The sequence below is a fragment of the Saccoglossus kowalevskii genome, chromosome 18 (genome assembly GCF_978046115.1).
Source record: "Saccoglossus kowalevskii chromosome 18, keSacKowa6.1, whole genome shotgun sequence".
NCBI lineage: Eukaryota > Metazoa > Hemichordata > Enteropneusta > Harrimaniidae > Saccoglossus > Saccoglossus kowalevskii.
Genome location: NC_140658.1, coordinates 29,015,424 through 29,041,452, shown reverse-complemented (window position 1 = coordinate 29,041,452; position 26,029 = coordinate 29,015,424). Strand labels below are relative to the sequence as shown.

General features: G+C 32.6%; 1 long non-coding RNA gene across 1 annotated transcript; it reads left to right on the top strand.

Moving 5' to 3' along the window:
- The first annotated feature begins 13,403 nt into the window (after window positions 1-13,403).
- Window positions 13,404-15,688, top strand: LOC146732017 (uncharacterized). The gene is made up of 2 exons (XR_014926954.1): window positions 13,404-13,526; window positions 15,457-15,688. It is a non-coding gene; the product is annotated as an uncharacterized LOC146732017 (long non-coding RNA).
- The last annotated feature ends 10,341 nt before the right edge of the window (window positions 15,689-26,029 follow it).

Sequence of the window (26,029 nt, the reverse complement as noted above, 5' to 3'; positions counted from 1 at the left end):
GCAATGTTCATACATAGATGTTGTATCCAGTGTCTATTTGCATGTAAATATGGAAGGGAAAACAATATAATCTATATAATATCAATTACATGGCACAATTTTTGTGTTTTGTAATGTAGCTTTGAAATATTAATGTAATATACTTATTATTTGGGTAGTGTGAAGACACAAGTATAATACCATTTCAATCAACAACTAACCAATGATCAGACATGTAGTTCACGATATAATAACTATTTATTAATACTGGGTTAATGAAAGCATCGTCTCACAAGACAACCATAGCATTAGACAAACAAAGTACAAGATTACTAACCCTAATCGTAAATAATGAGGAGGTTGCCTTTCATTTGGGAGAGCCAATAAAATATTTCTCAATGGTATATTCTAACTGCCCATTGCCATACATGGCTATGTAAACCAAGTAAACCCTGGTTAATTAACTTTGACTCTTATTGAGAGTTCCTGTAGGAATTCCAAGTATTCTAAAATAAATAGAATCCCATATGTTTCCTGGCCTGTAATAAGACAGCATGAACTTGATGTGTTGAGATTGCGTGCAGAAGCTAATCGTCAAAATGGAGGCTTAGAACAATTGGCACAGTCCATTGTTAGTTCTAAATACGATATATTCTGAAAAAAATTTCGTGACGTCCACGCTCGTCCAATTAAAAAATAATTAAAAAATCCAATTAAAAAATAATTAACAAAAAAAAATAATTAACAAAAATTTATGGTAATTTATGCAAATCTATTCACAATGACCTCGACACGACCTCGTATTCAAATCAATTTTATGTATGCAAATGTATTCACAATATTCCATTGTGACGTCATCCTCCTTCAAATTAACCTCTTCACGGCTATGGACGCTCATTTATGCTAATTTATGTACGAATTCCTATTGTGACATCATCATTTATGCTAATCTATGCTCCCACCTCAGATACACTATGGGGACGACCATGATGGCGCTGTTCATCATCGCATCCAACTATGAAAAAGCCCTCATGGTCGTCCCTATAGTGTAACCTTAACTACTCCTGATCATGTATGTCTGAAAATACTCTTCTGGTGGACTAGCATCTAAAACGTGGATATGCGCAAGCTTGACATAAACCGTATTTTATAATCGAGAGGTGAAAGACCTATTCTCAGAAAACGAACACTGTGCAACCGTAATAACAAATATGCTAAAACAAAAGCTTGTTCATCGATGATCAAAATTACTCAAACAATGTATGTTTACTGAGTGCTGAATCACATCAGTGTACTGTAATATCCTGGGAGATTCCCCTTCTTGTTGTTGTACGTATACATTGCCACCAATGGTTGTTATAGGAACGTATGTGGGATCTTGGGATATCGTGAGATCGCCCTTCTGTGGGTGTCCGCCGCACAAGATCACAGCAACCATGATCTAGAGATCTAGAGATCGAGTTCCTTGCGGATGAACTAACTCCCTCTCTGATTGGTGCAGGGAGAATGTTTTAAGGTAGACGCCTACTCATGATTTCAAATACCCATAATGCATCCATTTTCCAATACATTGCACTTCCGAGTAATATAAAGATATTGACTTAAAACAAGTTTGCGGTCACCAGCTTAATTTTCGAGAAGATATCGATGATGGTTGTATTTTTAAGTTAGTAGTAAGTGGCCAATTTTTTTCCCAATAGGTTCCTATAATTGCAGAGATAGTATAATTTGGTGACATTTAGTATGCTGAAAAAATGTGTATTATGAATGATAGGGTACTTTTTGTTGTTCTCAATTATTTCAAACATCTGGGTTTTAAAAAGTGACAACAATTTTTGTAACATTGTGCTCTATAGAATTGTTCTAAAATTAGCGATTTTTTTAAATATAAAGCCAAGTTTCACAAAATGTCACTGTAACAAACAAAATAATGTTATTTCATGGAGCCATGGGACAATAGCCTCGCAATTTTACAATGAATATTGTCATTTGATTTATGACAAACTTTCTCAGAAATTATGAGTAGGCCTCTACCTTAAGGCAAACTTCTTCCAATCGAAAGAATGGAACGGCAATGCATTGCAGTACGAGACACTGTTTTGCTAAGATATAACTATATATTTCTCACCGTGTAGCCCTCATTGCTTCATGTGACAACACTTGAGGAGGGAGTATGAGAACGTACCATGAATCACGTATCCATGGATGTCACAATGGCAACAGAGTTGTAGCAATATATCGTAATAGCGATATGTCGTCATTATCCCGAACCACCGTCCGAAACTAGCAAAATGTGAATGATTACTCTCATCTGCAGTTACTGAATGTGTAGTCTTTTTGAGACTGGGGGTGACAAAGTAGACCCCTGTCAAGACTGGGGCGGAGGGGAAAGCTGGTATAGGTTACCCCGGGGGGTTCACTCTATATGCTGTTACTGCCCCATGTGCGTTCCAAATTTAGCGGGAAAGCGGGGTTTTTTTCACCTTCCAGAGCGGGCCCGCACTGGAGGCAAATAGGCCCCCTTTAAAATGCTAATGTCTACAATAGGCCCCCAGAAATAAACTCACAGGGTTGATGCGCCCGCTGTAGGCCCTCTCTCGCAACAACCACTCTTATACACCGCCCGAGGCCCCGAATTGGCGGACCCATAGCCCCGACTAGGCCGCAAACGTCCGCCTGAACTTTCCCATTGGGACTTACCCGCCACTTCTAACATACGGAGAAGACTTATTGTAATCGAAGAAATGAAACGAAACAGGATAACACACATAGTAAAAATTGAATTGTATTCAGTGAATATGCTCAATATTTACAAAATATTTGCCGAAAATAATTTAATATGTATATGGCTTGTTTCGCCATACAAATCTGTAATTAGCGAAACAAGGCTCTTACACGTACAAATTTTACAACTGTCGGTGGAAACTTGACCAGTATATTTAGCTTTCAGTAGTGTAACATAAAACATAAAACATAAAATAACATAAACATTTGCCGAAAATAACGGGATTTTAATTAGTAAATGGTTTGTTTCGCTAGTTACAGATAATCGAATTATGTAATCAGCGAAACAAGACACGTACAGATTCTTTCAGGCAACAGAAATACAACTGGTAAAACTCAAAGTGTATTTCAGAAAATATCAAGTGAAACCAGAACCAGTAAAAGACTACATAATGATGAAATACAAAGTATTTTGACAATGAAAGATGAAATGGCATCTAACCAACAAAATTTTAAAGTTAAAAGGTTTATACAACATTTTAATGTCTCACCACTTTTTGTTGTTTGTTTTACTGAAGCAGGTGTCCGGTTTTGGCATGATTTGAGTAAAAATGTTGTGGCTTTCTGGGATGCTACTGGTGGATGTCTTAAATCAACATTATCATCTGGGCGTTTGTTTTACTATGAACTAACAGTTGCAAATCCAGTTGGTCAAGGGCCAGATCTCCCGCTTTCCTTTATGATCACTGAAGCACACAGCTTACCATACATATCATTCTGGATGCAGTGTTTTCGTCATGCAGAAAAAACAATATTTGGATTTCATGAAATATCACAACCATTACAAATTAACAGTGATGAAAGCTGGGTTTTTCTTTTGGCAACTTTAGAAGTTTTTAATCAGGAAACATTAGAAGCTTTTCTACAAAGAGCCTGACGTATAATCAATGGCCAATCAAGAAAGGATGACTTACAAAAAACAATTCCTCATGCATGTGCAAGTCATTTCATGAAAAAGGTTAAACGTTCGCTCAAAACATTCATTAGTGAAAAATTAGCAAATCTGAGCATCATGTACTGCATGAGTCTTCTTTTAAATTCTCCTAACTTAGATGATTTTGATGAAACTTTGTATAAAATAATGGTGCTTTTGCACAGTAAACAACAATCACCATCATTAGAACAGGCATGCATACACTTGGAGTCAAAAGTCAGGAACAATGATAATTTAGGTGGGGTCACCATTAAATATTGCATTGAAAAACAAGATAATCTTTCAAAAGAAGAGACAAAAACTGTTTTAGCCCAACAAACTGAAGAGGATTTTCTTACAACATTCAATTCAAATTTCAAACAACATTTCAATGAGATCAAAGAAAAGGCAAAAATTGAAGCTGAAAATCAACAACATACAGAAATGATCAAAACAAATGCACATTATTCACCCAAATTAGCAGATTTTATGTGCAAATATTACTTACCAACATGTTCTTTTTTGTCTGGGTTATTGTTGGGAGATCTGACACGTCATGAACAGACAAATAAATTAACTAATAAAAACTATAATTTCATTGACAGGGGAAATGCAAGTACAATAGGTCATAGTGAACGTAGAATGGGGATTTTAAAGAATATTCAACTTGGCGGTAAAACACTCAGATTGGATGAATTTATTTCTGATGTATATGGGGATATAAAAGGTCAACAAAATGCATTTACTAGCAATCTTCTCGTTGGTAAGAAACGCAAAATTAGAGAACAATGGGATAGCAACAACAAAAAAAGAAAAAAAAAAGAACATTTTCTTATCAAGCCACACCACCAAAGTCAGTAAAGGTTTTTTCGCAAAAATTAAGGCAAATTAAAAGTACTACGTCAACAGATACATTCAAGAAATTTATTAGCAATACAAAACAATGTTCAGGATCAAACAATTTACATCGTTTCAACAGAGAACTTGGCCAAGAGTGGCATAATACACCCGATTTAATAAAAGATGAACTAAATCATTTGTCACCTTCAACACCAGATCCAAATCATTCAATTCAAACGATTTCGGCAAATAGTAATGTTGTTGTTGGATTAGAAAACTTTTCTAATAATTGTTGGTTTAAGGTAGAGATACAGTTTACCTGACAGGTATTTTAATTAGTTAATTAGGAAACCAAGATGACTTCCCTTGTCCACAAAACTATATATTTTCGGAAAGCTTATTGTATGAATTTTAAAATTTTGTTAGTATTTTTTTTTCATGGACACTAGTTTGAAATATGCACAAAAGTGTGCTTTTTGGTCAAAAGTGATTATAAAAAAATTAGCTTCTAAACCATGCTTCTGTTTCCTGACAAAATTGGTTTACGGGTACATCTGTTTACTATGAAGAAAGTGCCGTCTTGAAAACTGTCTACCAGTTGTCAATTTTGCAGGGGGAGCAGCTCAAATTTCACTACTTCAAGTTTATGCATAAATTAACACCCAGGCTAGTTGTCTGTACGATTGTTGTATCACTGTTCAACCAAAAACAATGCCCCGACGGCGTTTTGAAGATAAACACATTGTCAATCATTTGTGAAAATTTCAAAACAAAAGATCAAAGCGTCTAGGAGCTATTTTTTTTCAAAGTTCTGGGATGTGCACTAAAAAGAAGCTAAGATAATTGCTAATTTGCATAACAATTCACACAGTAAGAAGTTTGCTAATGCTCATAATTAAAAATGGCTGTAAGAGTTCCAAATTTAAATGTATTATCGTTTTGTAAAAAGTTAAATATAGTGCATAATATGGAGATAGGCCCCCAGAAATAAACTCACGTTCACACCCACGAACCTGCATCTCTACCTTTATGCTGTTGTTCAAAGTATTCTACACTGTGAATCAGTAAACAATTCCCTGATGAAAAGTCAAACAACACAATTTCATAGAAGTATCACAAAATGAATGATTTTCGTTTGACAACTTGCATCAGTTACTAAACAAGATGTTAACAACTTCCAAAATGTCTCTCACAAAAACAGATATGGCCAATACACTTAGGTCTAGCAGTCAAATAGCGAGATTACAATTAAGGAAGCAACATGATGCTCATGAATTTTATATTTACTTTATTGATAAGTTCCTCAAGTACAGGGGCATACAGACAGAAATGATAATAACACGAGAAAGAACTTGCAACACATGTGGGCATAAAACAAGAACAGATGAAATATTAAGTTACATACAACTAAACTTCCCAACTAACCGAAAACAAAATAGTTTTACACTGCAAGATATTTTACATCGTTTATTTGAAAGAGAGGAAATTCACGTAGAATGTGAGAGTTTGCAATGTAAAAATGAAAATCGAATAATCACGTCACAAGCCTTCATTAAATCAACATCTAATATTCTTGTCATATTATTGACCAGGCACAGCTGGAATAAAAGAACAAAACGGTTATCTAAAATCAAAAATGAAATTGAACTGGAGGACAAAATTGATCTTTCTCCTTTAATGAAAAACCCTATTAGTGAGAATAACTACATAATAAAGTCAAGTGTATCTCATGCTGGCCCTACAGCCAGTTGTGGTCACTATATCTCAACATTATATTCTGAAGATAATCTTCCAATCATGTGTGATGATACTGACACTTATCACATTACACAAACTCCTCCAAATTATCATGAGTACATAATATTTTTTGAAAAAGATATAAAAAAAGTAATTTCACCCGCACCTAACTGGCAAAACACTTTATTATCAGCAATGCAAAATTGTTTGGCGGTTAAAAATATAGCAGCAGAATAAGCCAAAAAACACACAAAGATGATACCATGAAAAAAATAATTCATGGTGATTTTAATATACTGAAAACAGTTTCAATGAACCAAGGTGAACCACTTGCAGATGTATCTACAATAAAGTTTATAAATCATGTTTAGGAGACATGCTAACATCACAAAGTAAAAAGAAACTATTACAACATTTTAATTGTCTGCACTGTCAAACTGTGTCAACAAGTGGTATTAAAGAAATTACATCCCTGCCTGTCAACAATTTCACAAAAGAATCTGTTAAAAATGCAATAAATGAAATAAGATTAAAGCTTATGAATCCAAAATGTAATTCTAACACATGTACAAAGCCAGATAAATTTGGAAGTTTTAAGCCTAGTGCAGAACCTTACATTTTTCAAGTAGGACAAACAATAATAGTTGCAGCACGTTCATGTCCTACCATGGCAACAGCCGAAAACATGATACTTGTTTTTGAGCGGAGCGGATGCCAACCAGCCTACTGGCTTGTTTTATAAACTGGCTTGGTAATTCTCACCACCAATAGTAGACCATGTCACAGCATTTCAAGTACTTTTCCAACAAATCCAAAATCACTCGATAATTTTGTTTACTTTACATTTGTACTATGATTACATTTTAAGTTTTGATAATTTTATGGATACATGTACACTCACAAAAATACACCCAAAATAAGGGAATTTAGTATATAGCCTTGACAAAAAAAGCATAATTTTCTTGTCTTAATATTGCATTTTTTTTTCTACCTGTGTAACTTCATGTGGATATCCTGATGAGATTTAAAGTTCAGTTCACAACTAACGGTTTTGCAATATTAGAGGCTGTGAACTTGTCCATGGAGGCTGCAAATTATTAAATATTGTATTCACTGACATTTATTTTGTATTTACATTTGCAATGAGTTCCACATTATCTTTTTCTTACTGGTGTGGCTACAGTGACTGTAGTGTTTTTGTTTTGTCGATTGTTGTCAGTTGTTTGTTTTGTGTTCTTGGAATTTTGTACAAAAATCAACAGCGGTTAGATAGGTATGTTATTTCCATTATGCAGTATATTGTAGACAGTACTTGTATACTAGTACTTTGTTATCCAGCATAAATATCAGATTGTTCGGAAGCATGAAATTGTAATGTAAATTTCGTTCATTAATGTTGTAAGATGGCGCTTTCTCCGGGGCCTTCAGAGTCCCACTGGCATGTTGACTATGTTCCGGCCCGTTTACTTACTTGTTGTCAGTGTCTGAGTGGTATATACAAAATACGACCAAGTGAACGTCAGAATATCAAAAAAATAGAAACCTAAAAATCAGTTGCCCATGCCAAGAGAGCCGCAGAACCAAAACACTCTGTCAGCCGTCGCCGTCGGGTGTTATGAAAACATAAACGGAGCCAAAAATGCCGAACGGACCCAAATAAGTACAAAACGGACCCAAACGGAACCAAATAAATACCAAACGGGCCCAAAACAATACAGAACGGACCCAAAAGAAACGAAAAACATGCAACATGTATTGGAACCGAAAGTGAGCCCTCAACGTCCGAGGTCATACCCTTCTAAATACAGGCCCTGGCCGGTTAATAATTTAGTAGATATACATGTAGATTTATTAACTGAACAAAATAAAATGTAAACATATTTGTTATGTTGCTTGTCAGAATAATAAATAAATTAAGGGCCATAAGCTGAGTTTGGTGTATTTTTGTTATGGTTCGGTTGTTATGGTTCTACATTGAGATTGATTGAATAACTTTTCAGCATTAGTGTGCTGTCCCTACAAGTACTGAACATACTATATTAAATGTATTGCCTTTTTCAACATACACATGTAAAATTACTAAACCATAATAAGTGCAGTGCCTTTTTGAACATACAAGTAAACTTACCATAATAAGTATAGTGCCTCTTTGAACATACAATTACTAAACTTATCATAAGTGTATTCCTTTTTTGAACTTACAATTACTATACTTACCATAAGTGTAGTGCCTTTTTGAACTTACAATTACTAAACTTACCATAATAAGTGTGCTGTCGTTTTGAACATACAATTACTAAACTTACCATAAGTGCAGTGCCATTTTGAACATACAATTACTAAACTTACCATAAGTGTATTCCTTTTTTGAACTTACAATTACTATACTTACCATAAGTGTAGTGCCTTTTTGAACTTACAATTACTAAACTTACCATAATAAGTGTAGTGCCTTTTTGAACATACAATTACTAAACTTACCATAGTAGTTGTAGTGCATTTCGTTCATTTATGTCGTTATATTTGTCAAGGCACATTGGCGAGACATTAATATTCCTTCTTATACATGCCCAACTATGCAATAAAGACTTGCCGTTCACGACGTGAAATTCTTTCTGGTTTTGATCATACAATTCGGAAATATAACTAAATGTATGAATAATCAAACCAATGATTTATTTTGATAATTTCCGATTACATGAACCATAATTATCTATATTTGTGTTGTCTTGAATGGTGAGAATGTGACCAAGAAGCTGAATAAAATTATAGAAGATGTTTGTAAAGTTCAACAACTCATCTAAGGACAATACATTTTACTATGCGTGGTCAAAATACTGTAATCAAGGAACGGCCAGACGTTGAGTCTTTGTTTCTAATTTAGATGGACCGATTTCAGACTTGTTTCGCGTAGAGAATCAGCAGAATGGTAACTAGGAAAAATAACATCACATATTCAAGGAAAACATTTTATAAAAGTGGTACTTGTGAAATAAATACTGTAGTTTTGATGAGTTCTTTCAGTTGCCGTTTTTTTGACATAAACAGGACTATTCATGGAAACAGAGCTAAACGTATAATATGATTGCAAAGGCACCTACTCGACATTTTGTTCTACTTTAGCAATAAGAATACGTACCATTTTACTGCATTTCCCAGAAAAGGGTAATGTAGAAATCAATCATTTATTATCTTGAAATATTGTGTCTGTTTCATTTACGTTATTGCTATGGGGCCATGGAATATGACACTAGTAAAAACGGTACAGATACTAAAATAAGGTTGCAATTCTAAAAAACGCGTTCGTTAGGATGATATAAAGGAGCATAAGCTGAGTCTGATGGCTATTTTTCTTATGGTCCGGCTAGTACTAGTGACGTCCTTATGAAATTTGGCCGGTTATAAAAAAAAACATGCTGTGCGTGTTTATCAATACGGTCACGGGGACAATCTGTTTTGTTCGAACAATAATTCACCGAATAACTGTAGTAATTTTGCGTGCACTGACTTTAGTTGTGTCACTCCGCCGATCCAGTTATATGGTTTCTGTTGATCAATCTACAGCTTACTTAAAAGGACGCCAAATAGCGTAATGTGTGCAGTAACAATACTATTTTCGCTGTGAAACTAAATATAAAGTGTTACAGGGGCGCAGGATTTAAAGAGGCAATATAGATAACTTTGGGCATTTTTGGACCAGTTTTTAAAATTTGTCTTTTGATACTGTATTCGTTCATAATCGTTCATAATCAAAAATATATGCTTTATCGTGAAGTAAAATTCCACTTTTTGTAGCGGAGTTAGAAGTATTCGTTCGCCAAAGAACGGAAAAAATCGAGTGCGCATGTGCCAAGATTTGCCTATACGTATACTTGCAAAAGATTTGCCTATACGTATACTTGCAAATCAATATTTTTGCCATGGCTGTACTGAGAAACGCGTACAGCAGGATTTTTTGTACCCGGTCATAGTTCATAAGAACATCATTTGAAAGTTACTTAACTATACTGAATCTAAAACACAGAATTTCCGTCTCTAGATTCCGAACAAGTAATCACAGCCTAGCAATAGAAAAGAGTAGACATGCCCAACCTAAAATTACTTTGGAAAACAGGATTTGTAAACAATGTACTTTAGCAGACATAGAAGATGAAATGCATCTCCACATCAAATGCCCAAAATATCACACATTGCGAATGGATATATTATTAAATATAATGTTTCCTGATGGAACCAAAACTGACCAACAGAAATTTACATACTTAATGAAAAATTCTAACAAAAATGTAATCAAACTTGTTGGAGAATTTATACACAGCTCGTTCTTAATGAGAAACGAGAAAGATACTTAACAAAAACACTAAAATCTTTCTTTTATTATTTGCTATAGTTATTTTGTTATTTTTTTTATATCTCACTTTTGTTGCTATAAACTGATGGAAACACTGTATTTCTAAGGATGCAATAAATTATCTTTATTATTTATTATTATTTGTACAATATAAATTAACAACCGAACCATAACAAAAATACACCAAACTCAGCTTATGGCCCTTAATTTATTTATTATTCTGACAAGCAACATAACAAATATGTTTACATTTTATTTTGTTCAGTTAATAAATCTACATGTATATCTACTAAATTATTAACCGGCCAGGGCCTGTATTTAGAAGGGTATGACCTCGGACGTTGAGGGCTCACTTTCGGTTCCAATACATGTTGCATGTTTTTCGTTTCTTTTGGGTCCGTTCTGTATTGTTTTGGGCCCGTTTGGGTCCGTTCTGTATTTATTTGGTTCCGTTTGGGTCCGTTCTGTACTTATTTGGGTCCGTTTGGGTCCGTTTTGTACTTATTTGGGTCCGTTCGGCATTTTTGGCTCCGTTTATGTTTTCATAACACCCGTCGCCGTCCACAGCAGCGATATGATTTTACACATCGAAATTGAGAATCGCAGGTGTAGACAATATGCATAGAAATGAACACTAAATACATCTATCCCGGCCAGCAATCGAATCATCAATCTTTATGAGTGACGTAACTGGCATTTCCATCTATTTGCTTCTATTCCCACTATCCTAAAACGCTCAAGTGAATGTTGTCAAATTCGCGAGTGTGCGTATTTTCGTACAGTGGCGTAAACATTGCTACAATCAAAGATGCGCTGAACAGAAAGTCAATTCTGGGCTAGTACCATTGTCAAATTCTGGGGAGTACAGGACTATTTATATGGGAGACGTTACAATAAGGAACTAATAAAATTGTTTGATTTGCATATCAAAATCCTTTATTGGAACAGAGCATGTTCTATATTTACCAAAAAACAAAGTTATTATGTTTCTAGACACACAACAGACTCGAAACAATAGAAACCGTCCGATCCGAGCGACCTGCATTCTTGAAAATCGAGTCTTATCGCCCTTGCGTTTCCGAGCAAAAAAACGTTGAGGCCAAAAACGACCGATTTTCGCCCAATCTTCTATGAATTTTTCATAATTCAGGTAATTCAGTCCAGCGGTTAGATAGAGTATTTATTAGAGACGCCCAGAGAACCAAAATTTGGGACGTGAATCGCTCCGGCGACGAAAAATCTGCGAAAATAGCCAAGGGGGTGAGGGACTGCATTTCAAAAACATATTTTATATATAGGGTATATAATTATCTATATTGCGTTCGCATCTTTATCAGGATTTTGACTAAAATGCAATACAGATGTGAATAAAGATAAACAAACAATTAAAGGGAGAATAAAAATACACACAGGAAAATAAAAACTGACAAGCAAATAAAAGTAGGGGAAAAAATAAATTGGGTTGTTTTTCATATTTGTGTTGGTGAGTGTTTGGATTACTAATGCTTGTACATGACCTTATCTTGAGATAGCTGACTATATTGTTTTCAGTTTGTCCTCTCTAGTTTTGAAACAGTTGTCTATGTATTATTGTATGCACACACTGGGTTTCAGAATGCTTTAGTTGGATATCAGAATTAATTTTATGGCGTTTTTTTCAAAATATAATTCAAGAACTCTGGGTGATGTTGTGCTGTTTCTTATAAAAAAACGCATAGGTCTTAAAAACTACCCAAACACCTGTAAATTTAAAAAAAAAATATTTTTATTGATCTATGCAAAATGATTTAGACATAACACTGGTTACAATATTAGAATTTATCTTGACTCTTCCAACTTTCTTTTTCTTGCAGGAAAGGTGGTTATCCCCAGACTGTGTTAAAATAATGTAGCACCCACTGTCAGTGTCACACCAGAACCCATCCATTACCACCTGTGAAGAATTGACATTTCAATGTTATGTATAATAGTGACAAACTGTCAACACTAAGTAAAAAGCAGTGAATTGGTATCCAACAAAGTTTAACCCAGCTGATTTGATTTCTATACCCAAAAAGTGAAATTATAAGTATTCCATAGTGAAATGGTGAATATATTATTTTCTCATGCATTTTGTTGCAATTTATGATAAATAAAAAAATAACTGAAATACTTGCTTACATGTAGTCTTTTCTAGCAAGCACTGGAGCATCTGCAGCTTCCGTTTGTCAATGTTCCATTAATTGTCCCAGTAGGTAGATGTAAGTGGTCATGAAGAAGGTATTAGTAAAGGGCACTGTTCAGTACTATAAAACTTGTTTATAGGACAACAAGTGAGTGTTCAATATAATGTTGTCCAATAAAAATATCATTTGTTATGCATTCAGGCTTTTAAATGCTGGAAAATGCTTCAGACCTGCCACTAGATTGCTGTATTTCACTTATGCTCCAGACAATCCTGACAACCAGTAAACTGGTTGATTTGTGCCAAGTGAACACTTCAGGGTTATGAGCACGCCATTGCTATGCCAACTTCTGGGCCCCCAGTAATTAGCCCCCGCCGGATCTGCGATCCGGGGTATTAATTTGGGTTGTGTCTGTGCAATGTGCGTGCACATTTTCATGTTACCAGCTTTTTCTCACACATGTGTGATCCAATTAAGTTCAGAGTTGGTACAGAGACAGAAATTGATGGTGCTATGGTGCACATCAAGTTATTTTTTCGATTCTTCAAAGTTTCACTGTGTTTTTCCTTGATTTTTAACATTTTTCCTTCAAAATCCGACTTTTCCCGAAATTACCCGAGTTTAATCCGAGTTTTGATGACGCTTACGCAGTTCTCGTCTCGGTGGAAATCAGTCAATTTTGTGAGGATATTGTATCCCGGAATCTTTATTTGCGCAACGCTTCTATGGACAAAATTGTGTCTCGTCAATTTCAAAGGTAAGAAACTGTGCTTGTTATGGTATTTATACACTTTGTATTATCGTTTGTGTCTCCGGTTTGGTGATCATGAGAAACTATTGCTAACCTGGCGAGAGTTTCGCCAGAAAAACTGCCTTTTTATTATGGTTGTAGGAACTGATTATGTATTGTGTAAATTGAAAGTTTACCTCGTGACTAAAGAGGTTTGCAGTGCTCTCACCGGGATTCAAACGTCGTGGTGGTGTCGGCGCAATGCTGCTCTGAGACGCTTGCCAGACTCTGCCTCGCTCAAAATCATTATCGCCATGCTTGATTTCCGCAACATTTACATTTGTTTATGATTTCCACAGCTATTGTTCTATGAGATGCGTCCTCGCTGTTCATAAACAGCCATAAACAAGTTTAGTTGGGTCGGCATGTACTCATTGAAAGTGTTGGTTTATTTACGTAATCCACTGATCACGCAATAGGCGAAGTTAAAAATATGTCGCTACTCAGGAGAGCTTGCCCACAACGCTAAATGTCCCAATATAAACGTACCGGTACGTTTATTTTTTCCACAGAAAAATTCCATCCGGCACATTTTTATTTGGGACGGTACATTTTGTACGTTTATTTATTTTTCTAAATCCGATTAAAAAAATCCTGCCTTTTTCCCCATGAGAAACGAAGCCAAAACATCGCACTAAAACATCGGTAAATCTGGTCTTTCGTGTTTCTTTCACCATGAGGTCGCTGAACTGTCATATTTAAATGCTTTATGGTAATTTGAGCACATGGGCACCATCCAGCATTTTGATTGGTTGATTAGCGACTTGACCTATCTGGTCATTATAAACACGCGTCGTGGGCATGGATAACATGGCGGATATTGTCTCATCGAGCGTTAACATGTAACCGAAAACATTTGCTTACGATAAAACTAAGTTGAATTTTACTTGCATTTCATAACAATTCAACGAATTTATTTTTTGTACGTTAATATAATCACTACTGAGTACTAATCAACAATTACAACACTTCGAAAACAAGTAAGCTACCGTACCGTGCTACCAACAAAAAAATAATGCATAATGAATATAGTGAATATTTGTTGTTGTCATGTGAACAGTTTTTTTGATTGACTGTAATTTTCCAACATTCCATGACGTCTATTGTAGCACCAAATTAGGGCTTTTCACTCCTCCTCCTATTTAAACGATTAGACGGCATCTTGTCGCCAGCCACGAATGTCACACTAGACAAACTTGATCGATACTGCCGACTATTCCATGCATTTTTTATCGACGCACGACGACACGCAAATCGAGAAAAGTATTGTCCTTGCAACAATTTTGCGCAATACGTCACCACTATACAGTGACTGATTTTAATTTTTATTCAACATTAAAACAAACTACAATAAAATGAATAAAAATAAAATGAACTACATTAAGATACAGTAAAGTTACCCAACTAAACAGAATGCTAAATAAAGCTAAATAATATTACAAACACATAGAATCACAATAAACTTGTACGATACAGTACAATACAATACTCTAACTACTATTGCTAAGGAGTGGAAAATCACATTCACATTAGAGTCATAACTATGGAAAGAATATTTTTATATTTGGTGGAGCTGCTCATATATCATGAGCATACATTTTTGTATGTACTGTGCAGTTTCCCAGCCAGTCAGACTACTTCGCTACTTCATTACATCTTGCAGCCTTTCAAACAGTATATTGCTAGAAATGCATCAATTGTTGTCCATGTATATTCCTAATTGCTCAGTGAAAACTTGCAATTTCTTTCTGGCTGGTATAAATATATTAAGTAATATATTTTCGTACTGAAAAGACAGTACGAAAATATCTTTTTTAATTAAATTTAACAGCTAATGGGAGCATATATGCTACAATCTCTGCTTACTTTTGACTAAATGTTTTTTTGTTTTTTTCAGGTGCAGAGCCAGAATTTTTTTCTCGGAAAGCAAAGCCACTGAAACTGCATATACAATGTATTACAAAAGCATACTATTCGCTGCATGTCTGACAATTGTATAAAGTTTTGCAGGTCGTCTTTTTTTTTTTTGAGAAGTGCTGTCAACCAAAGCATAAATATGTGTTTCTCTGTACATAAAAGTTCAATTTCACATGATTTGTTAATATTAATGTATGATAATAAAAACTTGATAGTATTTTTTCTTGATTCTTGCACTTTATTTGTATCATTGTCATATGAGAAGTACTCTTGTCCTTATTTAGAGATATTGAAACTAATTCAGGGCCATAAACTACATGTAGATCTGTACATGAAGTACATGGGAAGTAAAGTTGTTGACACAGGTAATGTACACCAAGGATCATTGCAGTTTCTCAGTTCTTCATCTGGTGCTAGTACTTGTATGACAAACGGTATCTTTGCTCTGTTACTGTTTGAAATATCAGAAGTTTTTCGCTGGAACAGTTCTGTGATTGACGGTGTTCTTGTATTAGGAATACAGTTGTACAAAGAAGTTTATCCAAACAGACACAACACTGACTCTTCAACATATTTGCAGATCTGATTTGCATACTTGCATGTCATTTTACCTGTTGTACTTGTTTGTTGCTCTCTGGTGTTCTTGCTGAGAATGCCATAGAAATCATGTTTGCCAATTTACATCCAAACCAAAAACTGGACAAATTATATGTTGCAACTTTCAGTGTCATTCATGCCCTGTTTGATTGGATAAAGTTTTACGACTTGGAGGCCATTTTTTCCCTCAAAAATCTAAAAAAAACAAGCTTTTTCTAGCTGTTAACAGCTTTTTCTCAGATATGTCATCCAGTTTTGTTCAAAGTTGGTACAGGGACAGGTAATAATTGTTTACAAGTGCACATCGCATTATATGTTTAACAAGTTATAAATTGTCTCAGAAAAGCCAAATGAATAAATTTTTACCCCACCCCCTAAAATTGTAACACATCAATTCTGAACATTTAATAACAGAATTTTAATACAGCTCATAATGAATTAATTCACTCTGACACAAACTAAGTTCAATATAAGTTTTTAAATTTTTTTCTGAGCGGGGGCTATGACATGACATGTCATGTCTTGTTTTTCATGGCCCTTGGTCTCATACAAGAGGGGCCCCAATGGCCCCACTTAATGAATTCCTAGATCAATCACTGAACTTGGGGTGTATTTAGATCTCAACTCTTGGTAAAACGGACAGATAATGCAAAAATGGTACTCGTCCTCTACACAATTGGTATTACATAAAATACAAACTCTTTCTGTGCGTGTATTATGGAATTTTCTATCAGTTTCAATACGTAGACAATGGGCAGAAATTCTTAGGCGACACAATGCTTCCCTGTAACGGTCTTTTTGGACTGTTTTAAAATAATTCTCTTGACCAAATATATATTTAAATTTTTTATAAAAGCACAGCTTCGGAAATAGCTCGAGTCCACTTTGCCAATTTTGAATATCAATGTCCAAGCATCGCTGTTTGAAAAGCTTAACAAAGTATTCAGAGTTCCCAACCCCTTGGTTGTACCATTCCTCACCCAGGCCATAAGAAAGTAGTAACATTTTTAAATTCAGGGCCCAACACTTTTTACCCCTTTCTGCTTCATGGTACTGAAACATGTAACATAAATATACCAGTCTGTGTCGAGGTAATGATAAAATGCGAAGCCAGTACTTAATAATCCTAATAAGTCTAAACGTTTTAATAGTAAACCTACCTAACTCCCCCCTTATAGCCAAATTTGGTGCATTATGATATACTTTCAATATAAATCGACAGAATTTGTTCTGTATAATTTCAATTTGATTGCCATTGTGAAAGCCCCAGACTTCGCTAGCGTACATTAAAATTGGTAGGATTTTACCATCAAAGATTTTAAATGCAATATTGACATCAATACCGTCAAATTGCGAAATACTTTTCTTAATCGCAAACAACGATCCTGACGCTTTTTTGGTCAAACTAGACTGGGCATAGTTCCAAAGCCCAGAACTCGACAATACTATACCCAAATAATTATAATAAGAAACAACTTCTAGTTTATGTCCTGCAAGCCACCATTGCTCAGTTGATTTCAATCTTCCCCCACGCCTAAATACCATTACTTTAGATTTATCATTATTAACTTTTAGTCTCCATTTATTTTCATACAGATCCAAATTGTTCAGAAGGTAATTAAATCTCTGCTTGTCGAACTCGTACGAAGATCTACGAAGACTGCCGAACTTGATAGGTCATGATAGTTAAAGTCTAAGACAAGATGGCAGCCCCCAGGATAAAAACTCATTCACACACTATAACCCATATGTATATTATAAAAACTCATTCACACATTATAACCCATATACACATTATAAAAACTCATTCACACATTATAACCCATATACACATAAAAACTCATTCACACATTATAACCCATATACACATTATAAAAACTCATTCACACATTATAACCCATATACACATTATAAAATTCATTCACACATTATAACCCATATACACGTTATAAAAACTCATTCACACATTATAACTCATATACACATTATAAAAACTCATTCACACACTATGACCCATATGTATATTATAAAAACTCATTCACACATTATAACCCATATACACGTTATAAAAACTCATTCACACATTATAACCCATATACACATAAAAACTCATTCACACACTATAACCCATATGTATATTATAAAAAATCATTCACACATTATAACCCATATACATATTATAAAAACTCATTCACACATTATAACCCATATACACATTATAAAAATTCATTCACACATTATAACCCATATACACATTATAAAAACTCATTCACACACTATAACCCATATGTATATTATAAAAACTCATTCACACATTATAACCCATATGTATATTATAAAAACTCATTCACACATTATAACTCATATACACATTATGAAAACTCATTCACACACTATAACCCATATGTATATTATAAAAACTCATTCACACATTATAACCCATATACACATTATAAAAACTCCTTCACACACTATATAACCCATATACACATTATAAAAACTCCTTCACACATAACTCATATACACATTATAAAAACTCATTCACACATTATAACCCATATACACATTATAAAAAACTAATTCACACACTATAACCCATATACACATTATAAAAACTCATTCACACATTATAACCCATATGTATATTATAAAAACTCATTCACACATTATAACCCATATGTATATTATAAAAACTCATTCACACATTATAACCATATACACATTATAAAAACTCATTCACACATTATAACCAATATACACATTCTAAAAAACTAATTCACACACTATAACCCATATACACATTATAAAAACTCATTCACACATTATAACCCATATGTATATTATAAAAACTCATTCACACATTATAACCCATATGTATATTATAAAACTCATTCACACATTATAACCCATATACACATTATAAAAACTCATTCACACATTATAACCCATATACACATAAAAACTCATTCACACATTATAACCCATATGCACATTATAAAAACTAATTCACACATAATAACCCATATGTATATTATAAAAACTCACTCACACATTATAACCCATATACACATTATAAATACTCAATCACACATTATAACCCATATGTATATTATAACGAGCAGCCTATCGGCTGAGATAGCTCCGCTGTTAGCAATGCACATTTCAATTAAAGAACTGAAGACATCATTAGAAAATGAACAATATGTATAGTATCAAAGCAATCGGACTTACAGTTTTTAACAAGAAGTCGAAAATATCACTTTCTACCAAAAATGACCAAAATATTCACCAAAATTAGAGAATTGAAGATATCATCACGAAATGAACAAATCTAAGAAAGGTCTACATGTAGTACCTATATATGTAATATCAAAGCAATCAGACTATTGTTTTTTTACAAGAAGTCGAAAATATCACTTTTTACCAAAAATGACAAAAATATTCACCAAAATTATAGAATCGAAGATACCATCACGAAATGAACAAATCTGAGAAAGGTCTACATGTAGTATCTAAATATGTAATATCAAAGCAATTGAACTATTGGTTTTTAACAAGAAGTCGAAAATATCACTTTTTACCAAAAATGACAAAAATATTCACCAAAATTAGAGAATTGAAGACATCATCACAAAATGAACAAATCTGAGAGAGGTCCACATGTAGTACCTATATATGTAATATCAAAGCAATCGGACTTGTGGTTTTTAACAAGAAATCGAAAATATCACTTTTTACCAAAAATTACAAAAATATTCACCAAAATTAGAGAATTGAAGATATCATCACGAAATGAACAAATCTGAGAGAGGTTCACATGTAGTACCTATATATGTAGTATCAAAGCAATTGGACTTGCGGTTTTTAACAAGAAGTCGAAAATATCACTTTTTACCAAAAATGATAAAAATATTCACCAAAATTAGAGAATTAAAGATATCTTTACAAAATGAACAAATCTGAGAGAGGTCCACATGTACTACCTATATATGTAATATCAAAGCAATCGGACTTGTGGTTTTTAACAAGAAATCGAAAATATCACTTTTTACCAAAAATTACAAAAATATTCACCAAAATTAGAGAATTGAAGATATCATCACGAAATGAACAAATCTGAGAGAGGTTCACATGTAGTACCTATATATGTAGTATCAAAGCAATTGGACTTGCGGTTTTTAACAAGAAGTCGAAAATATCACTTTTTACCAAAAATGATAAAAATATTCACCAAAATTAGAGAATTAAAGATATCATTACAAAATGAACAAATCTGAGAGAGGTCCACATGTAGTACCTATATATGTAATATCAAAGCAATTGCACTTGCGGTTTTTAACAAGAAGTCGAAAATATCACTTTTTACCAAAAATGACAAAAATATTCACCAAAATTAGAGAATTGAAGATATCAACATGAAATGAACAAACCTAAGAGAGGTCTACCCAAGGTACATATACACCAAGTATCAAAGCATTCAGGCTTGTAGTTTTCAAGTAGAAGTCGAAAAAGTAAAACATTGACACGGACGACGACGACGGACGACGACGACGGACAATCACTCATATGATAAGCTCCGCTCGACAAAGTCGACAGCGGAGCTAAAAACTCATTCACACATTATAACCCATATACACATAAAAACTCATTCACACATTATAACCCATATGTATATTATAAAACCCATTCACACATTATAACCCATATGCATATTATAAAAACTCATTCACACATTATAACCCATATGCACATTATGAAAACTCATTCACACATTATAACCCATATACACATTATAAAAACTCATTCACACATTATAACCCATATGTATATTATAAAAACTCATTCACACATTATAACCCATATACACATTATAACAACTCATTCACACATTATAACCCAATTCATTCACACATTATAACCCATATGCACATTATAAAAACTCATTCACACATTATAACCCATATGCACATTATAAAAACTCATTCACACATTATAACCCATATGCACATTATGAAAACTCATTCACACATTATAACCCATATACACATTATAAAAACTCATTCACACATTATAACCCATATGCACATTATAAAAATTCATTCACACATTATAACCCATATGTATATTATAAAAACTCATTCACACATTATAACCCATATACACATTATAAAAACTCATTCACACATTATAACCCATATACACATTATAAAAACTCATTCACACATTATAACCCATATACACATAAAAACTCATTTACACATAACCCATATACACATTATAAAAATTCATTCACACATTATAACCCATATGTATATTATAAAAACTCATTTACACATTATAACCCATATACACATAAAAACTCATTTACACATTATAACCCATATACACATTATAAAAACTCATTCACACATTATAACCCATGTGCACATTATAAAAATTCATTCACACATTATAACCCATATACACGTTATAAAAACTCATTCACACATTATAACCCATATGTATATTATAAAAACTCATTTACACATTATAACCCATATACACATTATAAAAATTCATTCACACATTATAACCCATATGTATATTATAAAAACTCATTTACACATTATAACCCATATACACATAAAAACTCATTCACACATTATAACCCATATACACATTATAAAAACTCATTTACACATTATAACCCATATACACATAAAAACTCATTCACACATTATAAAAATTCATTCACACATTATAACCCATATACACATTATAAAAATTCATTCACACATTATAACCCATATGTATATTATAAAAACTCATTTACACATTATAACCCATATACACATAAAAACTCATTCACACATTATAACCCATATACACATTATAAAAATTCATTCACACATTATAACCCATATACACATAAAAACTCATTCACACATTATAACCCATATACACATAAAAACTCATTCACACATTATAACCCATATACACATAAAAACTCATTCACACATTATGACCCATATACACATTATAAAAACTCATTCACACATTATAACCCATATGCACATTATTAAAACTCATTTACACATTATAACCCATATACACATAAAAACTCATTCACACATTATAACCCATATACACATTTTAAAAATTCATTCACACATTATAACCCATATACACATAAAAACTCATTCACACATTATAACCCATATACACATAAAAACTCATTCACACATTATAACCCATATACACATTATAAAAATTCATTCACACATTATAACCCATATACACATAAAACTCATTCACACATTATAACCCATATACACATAAAAACTCATTCACACATTATAACCCATATACACATAAAAACTCATTCACACATTATAACCCATATACACATTATAAAAAATCATTCACACATTATAACCCATATGTATATTATAAAAAATCATTCACACATTATAACCCATATGCACATTATAAAAACTAATTCACACATAATAACCCATATGTATATTATAAAAACTCACTCACACATTATAACCCATATACACATTATAAATACTCAATCACACATTATAACCCATATGTATATTATAACGAGCAGCCTATCGGCTGAGATAGCTCCGCTGTTAGCAATGCACATTTCAATTAAAGAACTGAAGACATCATTAGAAAATGAACAATATGTATAGTATCAAAGCAATCGGACTTACAGTTTTTAACAAGAAGTCGAAAATATCACTTTCTACCAAAAATGACCAAAATATTCACCAAAATTAGAGAATTGAAGATATCATCACGAAATGAACAAATCTAAGAAAGGTCTACATGTAGTACCTATATATGTAATATCAAAGCAATCAGACTATTGTTTTTTTACAAGAAGTCGAAAATATCACTTTTTACCAAAAATGACAAAAATATTCACCAAAATTATAGAATCGAAGATACCATCACGAAATGAACAAATCTGAGAAAGGTCTACATGTAGTATCTAAATATGTAATATCAAAGCAATTGAACTATTGGTTTTTAACAAGAAGTCGAAAATATCACTTTTTACCAAAAATGACAAAAATATTCACCAAAATTAGAGAATTGAAGACATCATCACAAAATGAACAAATCTGAGAGAGGTCCACATGTAGTACCTATATATGTAATATCAAAGCAATCGGACTTGTGGTTTTTAACAAGAAATCGAAAATATCACTTTTTACCAAAAATTACAAAAATATTCACCAAAATTAGAGAATTGAAGATATCATCACGAAATGAACAAATCTGAGAGAGGTTCACATGTAGTACCTATATATGTAGTATCAAAGCAATTGGACTTGCGGTTTTTAACAAGAAGTCGAAAATATCACTTTTTACCAAAAATGATAAAAATATTCACCAAAATTAGAGAATTAAAGATATCTTTACAAAATGAACAAATCTGAGAGAGGTCCACATGTACTACCTATATATGTAATATCAAAGCAATCGGACTTGTGGTTTTTAACAAGAAATCGAAAATATCACTTTTTACCAAAAATTACAAAAATATTCACCAAAATTAGAGAATTGAAGATATCATCACGAAATGAACAAATCTGAGAGAGGTTCACATGTAGTACCTATATATGTAGTATCAAAGCAATTGGACTTGCGGTTTTTAACAAGAAGTCGAAAATATCACTTTTTACCAAAAATGATAAAAATATTCACCAAAATTAGAGAATTAAAGATATCATTACAAAATGAACAAATCTGAGAGAGGTCCACATGTAGTACCTATATATGTAATATCAAAGCAATTGCACTTGCGGTTTTTAACAAGAAGTCGAAAATATCACTTTTTACCAAAAATGACAAAAATATTCACCAAAATTAGAGAATTGAAGATATCAACATGAAATGAACAAACCTAAGAGAGGTCTACCCAAGGTACATATACACCAAGTATCAAAGCATTCAGGCTTGTAGTTTTCAAGAAGAAGTCGAAAAAGTAAAACATTGACACGGACGACGACGACGGACGACGACGACGGACAATCACTCATATGATAAGCTCCGCTCGACAAAGTCGACAGCGGAGCTAAAAACTCATTCACACATTATAACCCATATACACATAAAAACTCATTCACACATTATAACCCATATGTATATTATAAAACCCATTCACACATTATAACCCATATGCATATTATAAAAACTCATTCACACATTATAACCCATATGCACATTATGAAAACTCATTCACACATTATAACCCATATACACATTATAAAAACTCATTCACACATTATAACCCATATGTATATTATAAAAACTCATTCACACATTATAACCCATATACACATTATAACAACTCATTCACACATTATAACCCAATTCATTCACACATTATAACCCATATGCACATTATAAAAACTCATTCACACATTATAACCCATATGCACATTATGAAAACTCATTCACACATTATAACCCATATGCACATTATAAAAACTCATTCACACATTATAACCCATATGCACATTATGAAAACTCATTCACACATTATAACCCATATACACATTATAAAAACTCATTCACACATTATAACCCATATGCACATTATAAAAATTCATTCACACATTATAACCCATATGTATATTATAAAAACTCATTCACACATTATAACCCATATACACATTATAAAAACTCATTCACACATTATAACCCATATACACATTATAAAAACTCATTCACACATTATAACCCATATACACATAAAAACTCATTTACACATAACCCATATACACATTATAAAAATTCATTCACACATTATAACCCATATGTATATTATAAAAACTCATTTACACATTATAACCCATATACACATAAAAACTCATTTACACATTATAACCCATATACACATTATAAAAACTCATTCACACATTATAACCCATATGCACATTATAAAAATTCATTCACACATTATAACCCATATACACGTTATAAAAACTCATTCACACATTATAACCCATATGTATATTATAAAAACTCATTTACACATTATAACCCATATACACATTATAAAAATTCATTCACACATTATAACCCATATGTATATTATAAAAACTCATTTACACATTATAACCCACATACACATAAAAACTCATTCACACATTATAACCCATATACACATTATAAAAACTCATTTACACATTATAACCCATATACACATAAAAACTCATTCACACATTATAACCCATATACACATTATAAAAATTCATTCACACATTATAACCCATATACACATTATAAAAATTCATTCACACATTATAACCCATATGTATATTATAAAAACTCATTTACACATTATAACCCATATACACATAAAAACTCATTCACACATTATAACCCATATACACATTATAAAAACTCATTTACACATTATAACCCATATACACATAAAAACTCATTCACACATTATAACCCATATGCACATTATAAAAACTCATTTACACATTATAACCCATATACACATAAAAACTCATTCACACATTATAACCCATATACACATTTTAAAAATTCATTCACACATTATAACCCATATACACATAAAAACTCATTCACACATTATAACCCATATACACATAAAAACTCATTCACACATTATAACCCATATACACATTATAAAAATTCATTCACACATTATAACCCATATACACATAAAAACTCATTTACACATTATAACCCATATACACATAAAAACTCATTCACACATTATAACCCATATACACATTATAAAAATTCATTCACACATTATAACCCATATACACATAAAAACTCATTCACACATTATAACCCATATACACATAAAAACTCATTCACACATTATAACCCATATACACATAAAAACTCATTCACACATTATAACCCATATACACATTATAAAAAATCATTCACACATTATAACCCATATGTAT